The sequence below is a fragment of the Bombina bombina genome, chromosome 4 (genome assembly GCF_027579735.1).
Source record: "Bombina bombina isolate aBomBom1 chromosome 4, aBomBom1.pri, whole genome shotgun sequence".
In the NCBI taxonomy this organism is placed as follows: Eukaryota; Metazoa; Chordata; class Amphibia; order Anura; family Bombinatoridae; genus Bombina; species Bombina bombina.
Window position 1 is genome coordinate 865,871,763 of NC_069502.1, and position 15,769 is coordinate 865,887,531.

A 15,769-nucleotide genomic window follows, 5' to 3' on the forward strand; every position below is an offset into this window, starting at 1 on the left:
ATAGCACTTTAAAATGTAATCCCATTATAGTCTATGGGCATTCCATTATGTCATTCACCCTTGTCATTCCATAGAAAGCAGCTATAATCTGACGTAATCTCACTTTCAGATTATGCTACTGTACCTGGGGAACATATCTGGTAAATATCTATTTGATATGTCTGATATTTTTGTTGCTATAGCACTTTTAAATGTAATACCATTATAGTCTATGGGCATTCCATTATGTCATTCACCCTTGTCATTCCATAGAAAGCAGCTATTATCTGACGTAATCTCACTTTCAGAATATGCTACTGTACCTGGGGAACATATCTAGTAAATATCTACTTGATATGTCTCATATTTGTGTTTCTCTAGCACTAAATGTAATCCTATTATAGTCTATGGGCATTCCATTATGTCATTCACCCTTGTCATTCCATAGAAAGGAGCTATAATCTGACGTAATCTCACTTTCAGAATATGCTACTGTACCTGGGGAACATATCTAGTAAATATCTAGTTAATATGTCTCATAGTTTTGTTGCTTTAACACTTTTAATTTTACATCCCATTAAAGTCTATGGGCATTCCATTTTGTCATTCACCCTTATTTACAGGAATATCATATAACAGACTCAGAAAGGCTTCCTATGCCTAACATGCAGCCCCCACCCCAATACCTTATATATAGATATATAATAGAGATTTAATCTGTCTTGCACACATACAGATCTACATTATTATAGAGAGGTTCCCTGTCTCTCTCTCTCACGCATAGCCCTTCCCCAGTACTGTATATACAAATTTATATTATTATAGAGAGGTTCCCCGTGTCTCACAAACACAACAATCCTTATCCTATAACTTATATACATGCATATAGTATAATAGAGGGGTTCCATTGGTCCACACTTAAGTCCCCTCACCTGCACCTTATATACAGCTATAAATTATTATTGAGATGTTTCCTTTGCCTCACAAATATCCAGCCCGATCCCTATTACCTTATATACAGATGTTTGTTAGTGAGGTTTCTACTGCCTCACACACACAGATCCCTACCCATTATCTTATATACAGATATATAATACTATACTAAGCTCCCTCTACCTCACAAACACACCACCAGCTATCTCCCCAGAGTCTGTTGCCTCATAAACAAATTCATACTTCTTTGGTAAAGTATATAAGGGTACATAACATTAATACAACAGTAGCTTGTCTCGTACTAATCTGCCATGTTGAATACGGGTTGCAGTTGCAGCTAGTTCCGCTTCCGTTTTAGCAGGAGGACCCACGGGAAAGAGAACTACAGGAAGTAGCTGGTCGGGGACTTTCCAGTAGCTCTTTTGTTTTGCTTTGATCGCTGCTGTCAAGTAGTTTCTGCGACACGAACAAGCTTCTACAGTCTCAGCACCGAATACGGTGGTTTCATGTAAGTAAATTACTACTTAGTGAAGTGTCTCTATATAAAGCATTGGAGGGATGTGTTGTATTTCACAACAAACCTATCTTTAGAAGTTACTATCTCTGTATAAGCTCATGAGAGGCAGGGGGACCCATAATATTTTATATCTGCATAAACGGTACTGAGAGGGGACTGTGTATGAGACATATATAATATAATTAAGGTACTGGATAGGGAGTTGTGTGTGACAGGTATTATATACTGTATCTGTATATAAGGTACTGGGGAGGGGGATGTGTGTATGGTTCAGAGGAAACTTTATATATTTGTATATAAGGTGGTACTGGGGAGGGGACTGTTTGTGAGGCAGATGGAATCTCTATAATATTATCTATCTCTATATAAGATACCGGGAAAGGGGCTGTAGCAGGTGTGTGAAGAAGAGGAAACCTCTCTATATAAATATATATATATATATATATATATATATATATATATATATATATATATATATATATATATATATATAAATAGTTGTGGGATAAGCACTCTCACCTCCTCCTCAGTAAACGGCCAGGGTGACAGGAACATTGGTTATTTATAGTATAAAGTAGATCCACACTCACTGGACTTTGAATAAACAAAACGTGGTTTATTGTTGTGACAAAAACCTGATTAAGGGGACTGTTTGACCTCCGAAAATGTCACAACAATAAACCACGTTTTGTTTATTCAAAGTCCGGTGAGTGCGGATCTACTTTATTTTATATATATATATATATATATATATATATACACACAGGTGGCCCTCGTTTTACAACGGTTCAATTTACACCGTTTCAGAATAATAACCTTTTTTTACAGTCATGTGACTGTTATTGAAAAGCATTGAGAAGCAGTTCATTTATTAAAATAGCCAGTAGGTGGAGCTGTCCGTTGTTTTGCAACAAAGCCAAGCAAGCTGAAATGAATCAGTTTAACCAGACCTGAGCTATTGAGCAGATTTCAAAGGAACAAGATCTTCCTGTCTATAAATCAGTCCAGATTGGAATGCATAGAAAGAACTGTTTGCAGAAAAATGCAAGTGAAGTCTGTGTTGTGTGATTATTTTATTAGGTTTATAATGCTGTTTAGCAAATGTTTTTGTTCTTTAACTTAGTTTAATTATATATTCTGTGTTGTGTGATATTTTATTAGATTTATAATGCTGTTTAGCATTTAAAGTCTTCATTTCAAAGCTTTAAAAATAAGTAATATATCTGTTTATAATGTACTTGGGAGGGGGTTGTGTGTGGGAGGCAAAGTGAAACTATCTATAATATATATTTCTATATAATTTAATGGAAAACAGGCTATGTGTGTGAGGAAAAGGGAACCTCTCAATAATATTATGTATCTGTATATAATATACTGGGGAGGGGGCTGTGTGTGTGAGAGAGGCACAGGGGGCCACAATATTATATATCTGTATGTTATGTATTGGGGAGGAGACTGTGTGCGTGATGCATAGGGAACCTCTATAATATTATATATCTGCATTTAAGGTACAGGAGAGGGGGCTGTGGGTGTGTGAGGCAGAAGTAACCTGTCAGTAATATATATATAAGAGCAAGAATGGGTCGAGGCCCGCCAATCTGCCAACAAATGCGTTAGCAAATAATCCAACACTTTCAGAACAACATTCCCCAAAGACAAATCGGTAGGGTTTTGGGCATTTCACCTTCTACAGTGCACAATATAATTAAAAGATGAATCATTCAAGGAATTCGGTCAAATCTTGGTGCGTAAAGGGCAAGGCCGAAAACCACTTCTGAATGTGCCTAATCTCCGATGTGAATGTAACTATCGCTAATTTTGAAAAAAAAAAATGGTTTGGAAATAGCAAGGTGCTACTTGTACTTATTGCCCTATAACTTGCAACAAAAAAAACAAAGAACATGTAAACATTGGGTATTTTTAAACTCAGGACAAAATTTGGAAAATATTTAGCATGGGTGTTTTTTGGTGGCTGTAGATGTGTAACAGATTTTGGGGGTCAAAGTTAGAAAAAGTGTGTTTGTTGTGTTTTTTTTTTTTTATTTTTTTTTCATAATTTTATATATATTTTTTTAATAAGAAATTATAAGATATGATGAAAATAATGGTATCTTTAGAAAGTCTATTTAATGGCGAGAAAAACGGTATATAATATGTGTGAGTAAGAGGAAAATTACAGCTAAACACAAACACAGCAGAAATGTAAAAATAGCCCTGGTCCTTAAGGGAAGGAAATTGAAAAATGGCCTTGTTAACGGGTTAAAGGAACAGTAAAGTCCCAAAAAAACTTTCATGATTCAAACAGGGCGTGTAATTTCATACAACTTTCCAATTTACTTTTTCACCAATTTTGCTTTGTTCTCTTGGCTTTCTTAGTTGAAAGCTAAACCTAGGAGGTTCATATGCTAATTTCTTAGACCTTGAAGGCCGCCTCAAATCTAAATGCATTCTGACAGTTTTTCACCACTAGAGGGCATTAGTTCATGTGTTTCATATAGATAACATTGAGCTCATACACATGGATTTACTGAGGAGTGATGATTGGCTAAAATGCAAGTCTGTTCAAAGAACTGAAATAAGGGGACATTCTGCAGAGGCTTAGATACAAGGTAATTACAGAGGTAAAATGTGTATTATTATAACTGTATTGGTTATGCAAAAGTGTGGAATGCGTAATAAATGGATTATCTATCTTTTTAAACAACAAAAATTCTGGTGTTGACTGTCACTTTAAGACTATAAAGGCAAACAATCAATAGAAATTAGTGAATTCATTTAATCCACAAACTAGAGAAGGGAAGATCACCAAATACAAGTAGTATTGTACTGGCCAAAATGATCTTCAAACCCAAATCAGACTATGGCTGCACAGAGAAGTTCTTCGATGCACCCCAGGATGTCAACCTGTCCTAAATTCCTTCCTATTTTTTAAAGCGTTTTTTTTCTAACTGTAACTCTCTTACAGTTAGAAAAAACGCTTTAAAAAAATAGGAATTTAAGACGGGTTGACATCCTGGGGCGCATCGAAGAACTCCTCTGTGTCACTGTCAGATGCCATCGGTCGGGCTGGGCGGAAGTCTCACAGGGCGCTGTTCCCCAGGGACCCTGATAAGCCCAGCATGAAGTCAGCAGACTCCCACTAACAGGCAAAGCTTTGGAAGATAGGGAGGGGGCGGACCCGGCACATACTCAAACACAACCGCCAGGATCTTACGAGAGTACCCCTCACTGACAGGGAGAGGCCGGTTGCGCACATGGATTGATATATCCATATCAAAAAAATACAGCCATCAATAATCATTCCGGGGGTTATAGTCCCTTATTCTTGTGTTGCCAGATGAGACCTAGATCGTCCAATCATAGCCAAATCTGGCTAAAGAAACACATTATAGTCCAGCTGGACATTTAAACCTTTTGGAGCTACAGTGTCTAGTCGATCCACAAAACTTCAACCCGTAGGAGCTTTCTGTGCCTATCCCCACCTCTATTCACTGGTGGCGTGTTGGTACATGTCAATCTGTGAAACATCTTATAACTTTTCACAGATTGACGTGTACCAACAGCTTCGTGATTTACATTTTGACATGTCCGTGTTCTCTTGTATATGTGGGCAAGAACTCAGCCACATTTAGGGAGTGGATGGCTAATCATTGCCATGTCATAAGAGCTGCCATTGACAAACAGGAATCAGATCAACCTGTGGCCAGGCATTTTATGCAAGCAGTGTAAAATAGTGAGAGTAAGTGGTGCGCAATTCTATCCCCTGCACATACACTGTTCTGCTCCCATAAATCAAAAATTGAAAACAGGTTGAGGTAAAGAGAAAGGTGTGTACGTGCACTAACAGCTACGGGGTTAAAAGAGAGAATCAATGGTCCCCATAAATGGCAATACAAAGTATATTTAAAATAATTTAATTATATTAAACTAATCTAACTGAACAAATATAACATACTCCTGATGTTAATCAAATATATACAATATATTAAAAACTAATATAAATAAATATAATGTGTTCTAGCTAGAATCACATAGTAATAAAGTCCATCAAATAAAAAAAATACACATATGTGAATATATTACCGGTCATAAAAAAGGGGTTAAAAACAGAAGGATGTTGGATTAATCTCACTTCATTGAGATCTTATAGCTAAAAAATTGATAGCCAAAAGAGGGTTAAATCCAGGCAGTGAACAATTTCCCTTGTTATTTTAAACAGAAATGTCTCTATTATATAGAGAATAGTTCAGCTTATATTGGATACAAAGTCCCACTTTGTTCTAATAATACTGTATAAGGTGGCGGTGTCGTTATGTTTCCACGCCGGGATGTTGTATATAAATGAATGGATCAATGGTGTGTATATATTATGCTGTGTTTATACACATAAACCAATGATAAAAGTAACAACACTGTCTCTATTATATGGAATACAGTTCACCTTATGTCAAAGGTCCAATCTTTCTGTGGTAGAACTATGTAAGTCGGCGGTGTTCTCACGCCAGGGTCTTACATATAATAAAATAAGTTGATGATCTGTGTATATGGTGTAATGTTGTTTACACATAAACTGCTGGAAGATGAGTACCCATAAACCAAACTACAGGGCTGTACACCTCTGTGTGCCTACCTGCTCTCCTTTGAGCTAGCTTCAGTCCGTGTGTGGTAAGGCACAGGTGTCTGTGCACCTGTTTAGTTAATTTATTAATTATATTAAACTAATCTATTTTAAATATACTTTGTATTGCCATTTCTGGAGACCATTGATTCTCTCTTTTAACCCCGTAGCTGTTAGCGCACGTACACACTTTTCTCTTTACCTCATTTTATGCAAGCAGGGCATATTGCTGCCAGTCTAAGGACTATGATAATTGATTATGTGCCACCACTGAATAGAGGTGGGGATAGGCAGAGAAAGCTCCTACAAGTTGAAGTTTCGTGGATCTATCGACTAGACACTGTAGCTCCAAAAGGTTTGAATGTCCAGCTGGATTATAATGTGTTTCTTTAGCCGGAGTTGGCTATGATTGGATGATCTAGGTCTCATCTGATTATTGATGGCTGTATTTTTTCGATATGGATATATCAATCCTGGGGGCTCAACCGATGAGTGTGTATTCCGCATTTATTAAGTTTCTACCATAATGCAATAAGCACAAAAGGAGTTAGGGACTACTTGTTTAGTATATAGTTCATTTTTACTTTAGGGTTTAAATAGGGAAAGGGTGTGTTAGTTTGTTAGAGAACATTTGGAGACATTTGAACTACCCATTGAGAAAGGTGCCAGTCCGGTACCAAAACGTCTGGGGGTATTTATGTAGTGATTTATTGATGTGATGAGATGTGAATAAACCATATCATTCTCAAGACCGGTGAGTGCAGCATTTTATTCTGAAAAGGATAAAGGAACTTTGTGTATGTATTACACGCAGCACCCTGGCTGTTTCTAATGCGGTTATAGTGAGTGCACATGGAATTGGATTTGTTTTTTTTATATATATATATATATATATATATATATATATATATATATATATATATATATATACATACATAAGAGCTAGGAAAGGGAGGGCACTCTCAGGATTTATATACATCAAAGTTAGTTTATTGTTTATAACAACAACGTTAGAAAGTCAGGACTTAAATAGTTTCCGGTTTCTGTTAATGGCATTCTGTTTTGCCGGTGGTGTTGTGTGCGGCTGCTAGTCGCCGTTGTGAGGTAATATAATTTGTCTGCTTCTTAATATTGTGGCCCAAAACATGGGGGTTGTTTATGTTTTTGCTAGGGCTGTGGGCGCCACATGTTGTTAACGATGGGTGTGTAACGCATAAGACATGCAGCTGACATGGGACAATAATCTTGCTGTAGTGCGGTCTGCTTAAATATTGTCCGAGTTTATTTTATATTTGTGGACTGGAAAGTTAGACTATCTATTGAGCTTATACCATGTGGGGCACGTATTAACGGCAGTGTGGATTTGCAATATTGTAACTACTGTCAAATGCTGGTAAGGTACATGTGTTTATACTTAGGGGGTACTAGTGCAATACTAAGGTGTGCACATGACTGTAGACCTAGTTGAGTCTTTTGAAAGTGTTACGAGTGCAATACTAAGATGTGCACATGCTTGTATACGTGGTTGTGGTTTTCTTTGAAGGTAGGGTCCAACGTGACTACTGCACGCAATGTCAGGTTGTCAGATGCGAGATAAACGTGCATCAGGAATAGTGATATAGTGCCTTTTCGTTTCTAAATGTATAACCCTGGTCTAAATGTTGTATAGGCAGGTTACTATAATGTTGGCCTTTGACACTTGTGGATACAATCATTGTGTGTGCTATGGTCTGTTCCTTGCGTCTAAGTACGTATAGTGTGATACTATCAGGCTAAGGCTCTCTAGAACTCAGTTCAGCTTGATGGATCGGGTAGCAGGGCACTTGTTTTAACTGACTTATAATGGGGATTTGTCTCCTTAAGGGGTGGTGCCTGGTTGGCTTACCACTTTTAGGGGTGTATGCATCAGCGTATAAAAATGGTTTTTTTAACTATGTATGGTGCACCTATCTGCTTTATAACATTAGAACAACTGTATATGGTCTCAGAGCCTGAGGCGGTTTTTAATGAGGTATGGGGACTTGCTAGTCTCTTTTGAAGGGTCTTTTATGTATATGGCAGGCCAGCGTATACCGGACTTTGCATAACACATAAACTGTACAGCCGTATGGTGTTTCACCTACAATTGGGTTACATACGCTTTGTTTGCTTGCTAAGATTATAATATATACCCCACCAGTGTATATCCAGAGCAGATTGAGAGTATTGGAGGGACTGTATTGTTGTATCTCCTAGCGCTATGTGTATGGGTTTGCCTTATTTTTATTTTTATTTTTTCTATGTTTATTTTCATTATTTGTGGGTTTATTTTTCTGCCTGCAAACAATTTGGTGGTGGGATTACGTATTGATGCTGTGTTTTGTGTTTTTAAATCTGTTATTTTTTCTTCTTCGTTTAACAGTTGTTCATCTATGTAAGCCGAAACGTCGACCTATCCTTATGACTTTCTAACGTTGTTGTTATAAACAATAAACTAACTTTGATGTATATAAATCCTGAGAGTGCCCTCCCTTTCCTAGCTCTTATCTACAATCCATTGAGGTTTGCACCCAGGTGCTTCATTATTAGTTGAAGCTGGAGTGCTGGAACACGTGCTAATTGGATAATATATATACACATACATACATACATGGACTGTAGACTGTATGAAATTAATTTGCTGTCTTCATATAATTGCCTGGAAGGCTAATGGTGCAGACCCTTATTAACAAATGTCATGAAGCAAATAAGGAGAGAATAAACAATAACGAAATCTTGTTACAAAAAAGACAGTGAATTCAGCACTCTTTTAAAAAATAAGGGCTCCTCAAAGTAGAAATTTATTGTAAGTCAGTGACACCTCGCCCCTTGGGCACATGTGAAATTCTAAAAAAGTAAGCGCACTAAATGTGTTGGCAGGTAAGTACATATATTTAAAATAAATATACATAAATGTAGATACAGAATTCTACATAAGAAAAACTGACCGGTCAGGGTGGGCACAGGCACAAAGATAATTCAAACTAGTGAATAGGAGAGTTATTTCTAACCAACTACACCCTACTGCTCACAGAACCCCCAAATAAAGGCAACTAGGATGTATAGCCTGGGCAGGTATAAAATGGGATCTAAGTGGTTAGGTAGAAATCTCCCTGTTATACACAACCATCCTTACAAATGCATATTACAGCATGCAATCAGCTTAATGGAGATTATCATTAGGATAATGATAAGCAAGGTTCATTTCGTCTAGACAACAGACAATAAGGTCATATGCACCGCTCATTCGTGAGCCACTAACTGGTCTCTGAAAGTTGGAGTAAACTTCACTCTTCCACAGAAACAGGCATAAGTATCCTTGTCGAGGGTTTGCCATTACGCATATGTTTATGGAACTGTGATTTGAGTAAATACCTACTACTAACTCACGCTAAAATCCAGCTGAACTCTCTGCATAACTATGCATACGAACGCTTTGACTGCCACTGAACCATTACTACGGCACCATTGCTAGAATTTTGCTTATTAATCCTTGTATGTCTATGTCCTATATGCTTTACATTATGCTACATGTGCATATCTAGGTGGGTCTGTTTTCTAGACAACTTAGATCCCAATTTATACCTGCCCAGTATTTATCTCCGTAATTGGGGGTTCTGTGTGCAGCAGGGTGTAGTTGGTCTAGTTAATCTCTCACCTACAATATACTACCGTGCTTGTATCTGTATTCCTAATGATAAGCTCCATTAAGCTGATTGCATGCTGTAATATGCATTTGTAAGGATGGTTATGTATAACAGGGAGATTTCTACCTAACCCAACCACTTAGATCCCATTTTATACCTGCCCAGGCTATACCTCCTAGTTGCCTTTATTTGGGGGTTCTGTGAGCAGTAGGGTGTAGTTGGTTAGAAATAACTATTCGCTAGTTTGAATTTATCTTTGCGCCTGTGCCCACCCTGACCAGTCAGTTTTTCTTATGTAGAATTCTGTATCTACCTTTATGTATATTAATTTTAAATATATGTACTTACCTGCCAACACATTAAGTGCGCTTACTTTTTTAGAATTTCACATACACACACATTTAATTGCAACAAACAAGAGTCCAGGGAACATGGAAAACACCAACCCACCTCTAGCATGTTTGAATAGGAAAATATTATTTCCCATTTTCATTTCATCTACAACCAATTCTAGATCCTCCACGCATATTACAACTGAGTTGCTCGTGGAGGCTACCTTCTTTAGAAGCATCTGAGCTTACTCGAATAAGTCCCAGCGTTACCAGCATGCTGGAAACGCTGGGAATAGCATCATCCGAGCGCTCATCGAACACCCACCGCCTTGCTTGGAAGTGTTCTCGGAATGTTCCAAGCGAGTGCTGCGTTCCCTTGGAGTGTTTGCCGAATGCAGCCTAAATACCATTTTATCGCTGCAGCCATGTGACATCACCGGTCTTGCAGCAGAAGTGGAACTAACTTACCGTCTCACCTCCAAATAGTTGGTTTACGAAGGTGGCTATAAACCATTTCATTTTGTGAATAATACATTTATAATAGATTATGTCTGTATGTACGGTACTAGGAAAGAGGCTCTGTGTAGTTTTTATATATCTGTATATAATGTACTTGGGGTATTGTGTCTGTGTGTGTGTATCAGAGGGAACTACTCCATAATATTATATATCTGTGTATAATGTACTGGGGATATGGTGTGTGTCTCAGAGGGAACTACTATATATCTGTGCATAATGTACTGGAGATATGGTGTGTGTGTGTCTCAGAGGGAACAACTATATATCTGTGTATAATGTACTGGGGATATGGTTTGTATGTATCAGAGGGAACTACTCCATAATATTATTGTCAGGGTGCCAGGAACTAGACTGAGACGAGAAGTGCAAAAATAATCACACTTTTATTAATAACAAAAATAATAAAAAGTCCACAAGTCAAACATCAAGCCAGGAGTCTAAGCCAGAGCTGGTAGTCAGATGAGCCGAGTCAGGAGCCAAAGCGAATAGTCAGACGAGCCGGAATCAGGAACAAGCAAGGGATCAGGAACCAGGAGAGACGTCAGACAGCCAGGTAATACACAGGAACTGGAACACAGGAACTAACAAACAGGTCTGAGACAACGCAAGGGCAAAGCATACTGAACAGAGGCCCTTTAAATAATAAGTGGTGACATCACAATACTGAGACTGTAACCTGTCTAACACGGATGATGTACACCAGTCCGGCCATAAGAGGGCGTGCAGGAAATGAGCAGCATCAGACACTCTGCACCAGATTCAGTAAGAGATGAGTAAAATGGCTGCCAGCAGCACATGGCAAACAAATTAGGGAAAAAACCCTGACAATTATATGTCTATGTATAATGTACTGGGGATATGTTCTGTGTGTCTCAGAGGGAGCTACTCCATAACATTATATATCTGTGTATAATGTCCTGGGTATATGGTGTGTGTCTCACAGGGAACTACTACATAATATTATATATCTTTATAATGCACAGGTGATATGGTGTGTGTGTGTGTGTAAAAGCTTTTAGTAAAACAAATAATATTGGTAACACATTTTTATCATTGTAATCAAAATTTTATTTCTACACTTTAAAGATGCCACTTTGAAGATTTGCCTCTAAACAAATATGTAGTAATTAACTTGAATGGTTTCATTGTCAGAGAAGTTTGTTTGATGTACACACAGATCTGTACATTTATATGTAACATTTACATCCTCCTCTCTAGTTCTAGGTTAGTGTTACTGTGACAAGGTGAGTACCTGTTACTCAGTGTCACGCACGTCAATAAAAGACCAGGAACAGTTATTGGAGTATTGGGCTAATTCACGTGTGATTAACAAGAAGACAGAGAAGAACCAAACCTCAGAGATCTACATACCGACTGGGGAGGTGAGAACTATTAGTCATTTTGCCACTGCTCCTATCTGCTGCTGTGTGTAACATCTGGTGGTGATCTACCTTTATATAACACACACACAGCAGATAACCAGCAGGAGTGAGCACACTAACGATATGGTCCGTTCATGGTCACTGGACGAGCTCTGGATTTGTTCATGGCCTTTATACAACACAACCCCAGAGGGAATGCACACACTAACCATATAGTCTGTTTATGGTCACTGGGCGAGCTCTGGGTTTGTTCATGGCCTTTATACAACACAGCACACACCAGCAGGAGTGAGCACACTAACCGTATGGTCTGTTTATCGTTACTGGGTGAGCTCTGGGTTTGTTCATGGCCTTTATACAACACACACAGCAGAACACCAACAGGAGTGAGCACACTAACCGTATGGTCTGTTTATGGTCACTGGCCGAGCTCTGGGTTTGTTCATGGTCTTTATACAAAACAAAACTTTAGCCCTGCTGTGGTCTGTTTGCCCGCAGCAGTGCTAAATATAACCCCCCCCCCACGTGCCCGGCGCATGAAACTACATGTCCCGGGTGTCAGACGATAATAATTGCACATCCCTGCACACAAACACACAACACCCCTCCACACTACCTTACAGATATATAATATTTTAGAGAGGTTCCCTCTGGCCAGCCCAGTACCTTTTTATATACAGATATATTATATATTATATAGAGGCTCCTTCTGTCTCACTCACACACAGCCTCCTCCCCAGTACTTTGTATACAGATATATAACATTATAAACAGATCCCATCTGTCTCACATAAACAGCTCTCTCCCCAGTACCTTATAAACAGATATTTAATATTATATAGAGAGGTTCCAGCTGCCTCACACACACACAGACCCCTCCCCAGTATGTTATATACAGATGTATAATATTATAGAGAGGTTCCTTCTGCCTCACACAGTCAGACCCTCCACAGTTTCACACACATAGCTTCTCCTCAGGACCTTATAAACAGATATATAATATTATAAAGAGGTTCCCTCTGCTTCACACACACACAGCTCCTTCCCGAATACCTTATATACAGATGTATAATATTATAGAGAGGTTCCCTCTGCCGCACACTCACACAGACTTCTCCCCAGTACCTTTTTATATACAGATATATAATATTATAGATAGTTTCCTCGGCCTCACACACACACACACACAGCCCCCTCCCCAGTACCTTACATAAAGATGAATAATGTTCCCCCTGTTTTACACACACACACGCCCCTCTCCCTAGTACCCTATATACAGATGTATAATATAGAGAGGTTCCCTCTACCTCACACTCACACACAGACTTATCCCCAGTACCTTATATACAAATATATAATATTTTATAGAGAGGTTCCCTCGGCCTCACACACACAGCCCCCTACCCAGTACTTTATATAAAGATGAATAATATTATAGAGATGTTCCCCCTGTTTTACACACACACCCCTCTCCCCAGTACCCTATATACAGATGTATTTCTGTCTCACATACAGCCCCCTCCCCAGAACCTCATTTATAGATACATAATACTATAGAGAGGTTCCCTCCGTAATTCATACCGCATCTTCTACAGTACACACACACACATCAACCTCCGTACAGTATACAGGTGGCCCTCGGTTTACAACGGTTCAATTTGCACTGTTTCAGAATAACAACCTTTTTTTCAGTCATGTGAATGCTATTGAAAAGCATTGAGAAGCAGTGCATTGATTAAAATAGCCAGTAGGTGGAGCTGTCCGCTTGTGTTGCAGCAAAGATATGCAAGCCAAGCAAGCTGAAATTAGTTTAACCAGACATGAGCTATCGAGCAGCTTGCAAAGGAACAAGATCTTCCTGTCTATAAATCAGTCCAGATTGGAATGCATAGAAATAACTTTTTGCAGAAAAATGCAAGTAAAGTCTGTGTTGTGTGATTATTTTATTAGGTTTATAATGCTGTTTAGCAAATGTTTTTTGTTTATTTAACTTAGTTTAATTATATATTCTGTGTTGTGTGATTATTTTATTAGGTTTATAATGCTGTTTAGCATTTAACTTCTTCATTTCAAAGCTTTAAAAATAATATATTAGGTGTTACTTATGCCAATTTTGAGAGGGGCCTGGAACCTTACTCCCTCACTTCCCATTGACTTACATTATAAACTGAGTTTCAATTAACAACGGTTTCGATTTACAACCATTCCTTCTGGAACCTAACCCCGGCGTAAACTGAGGGCTACCTGTATACAGATATATAACACAATACAAAAGTCTATCTGCTAATATAGATACCCCCCTGAAGCTGCTACACTGCGAGTTGAGATAATGGCAGCTAGTTTCCATCTAGCTAATAGACCTATGATGTCACCACTGTCACATGACTGGAGAGATCGAATAGTGCAGAAGGAAATAGCTGGGCAGGAGACTAAAATGCATCTCTAAGGCCGCGTTCGACAATCGCTCAGAGCGAGCCCCGGCACATCTGCTTCAGCGATAATATTATATATCTGTATAATGCACTGGTGATATGGTGTGTGTGTGTGTGTAAAAGCTTTTAGTAAAACAAATTATATTGGTAACACATTTTTATCATTGTAATCAAAAATTAATTTCTACACTTTGAAGATGCCTAAGTATCTAACCAAATATGTAGTAATTAACTTGAATGGTATTATTGTCAGAGAAGTTTGTTTGATCTACACACAGATATGTATATGTAACATTTACATCTTCCTCTCTAGTTCTAGGTTAGTGTTACTGTGACAAGGTGAGTACCGGATACTCGGTGTCACGCACATCAATAAAAGACCAGAAAGCGGTATTGGGCTGATTCACGTGTGACCAACAAGAGGACAGAGAAGAACCAAACCTCAGAGATCTACATACTGACTGGGGAGGTGAGAACTATTAGTCATTTTTCCACTGCTCCTATCTGCTGCTGTGTGTAACATCTGGTGGTGATCTACCTTTTATACAACACACACAGCAGAACACCAGCGGGAGTGAGCACACTAACAATATGGTCTGTTCATTGTCACTGGGCGAGTTCTGGTTTGTTTATGGCCTTTATACAACACACACAGCAGAACACCAGCATGAGTGAGCACACTAACCATATGGTCTGTTCATGGTCACTGGGCGAGTTCTGGTTTGTTTATGGCCTACCTCAAGAGGTAGTAGCAACAAACACTGTGGGGGACTTTAAAAATGCATGGGACAAGCATAGGGCTATCCTACGAACTAGATAAGTTTATACTGTTAGGTAAGGTGGGGCAGACTTGCTGGGCCTATGGCTCTTATCTGCCGTCAATATCTATGTTTCTATGTTTATACAACACACACAGCAGAACACCAGCATGAGTGAGCACACTAACCATATGGTCTGTTCATGGTCACTGGGCAAGTTCTGCTGTGTGTGTTGTATAAAGGCCATAAACAAACCAGAACACCAGCGTGAGTGAGCACACTATCCATATGGTCTGTTTAAGGTCACTGGGCGAGCTCTGGGTTTGTTCATGGTCTTTATACAACACACACAGCAGAACACCAGCAGGAGTGAGCACACTAACCATATGGTTTGTTTATGGTCACTGGCCGAGCTCTGGGTTTGTTCATTGTCTTTATACAACACACACACAGCAGGACACCAGCAGGAGTGAGCACACTAACCATATGGTCTGTTTATGGTCACTGGCCGAGCTCTGGGTTTGTTCATGACCTTTATACAACACAACCCCAGAGGGAGTGAGCACACTAACCATATGGTTTGTTCATGGTCACTGGCCAGGCTCTGGGTTTGTTCATGGCCTTTATACAACAC

General features: G+C 38.8%; 1 long non-coding RNA gene across 1 annotated transcript in view; it reads left to right on the forward strand.

Annotated features, from left to right (window-relative positions):
• Positions 1-1,284: 1,284 nt before the first annotated feature.
• Positions 1,285-15,769, forward strand: part of LOC128657343 (uncharacterized) — a 25,305-nt gene continuing 10,820 nt past the window's right edge. The window contains exons 1-3 of the long non-coding RNA XR_008402104.1: positions 1,285-1,420; positions 11,782-11,945; positions 14,691-14,846. This is a non-coding gene — a long non-coding RNA (uncharacterized LOC128657343). The remainder of the gene's footprint in view (positions 1,421-11,781; positions 11,946-14,690; positions 14,847-15,769) is intronic.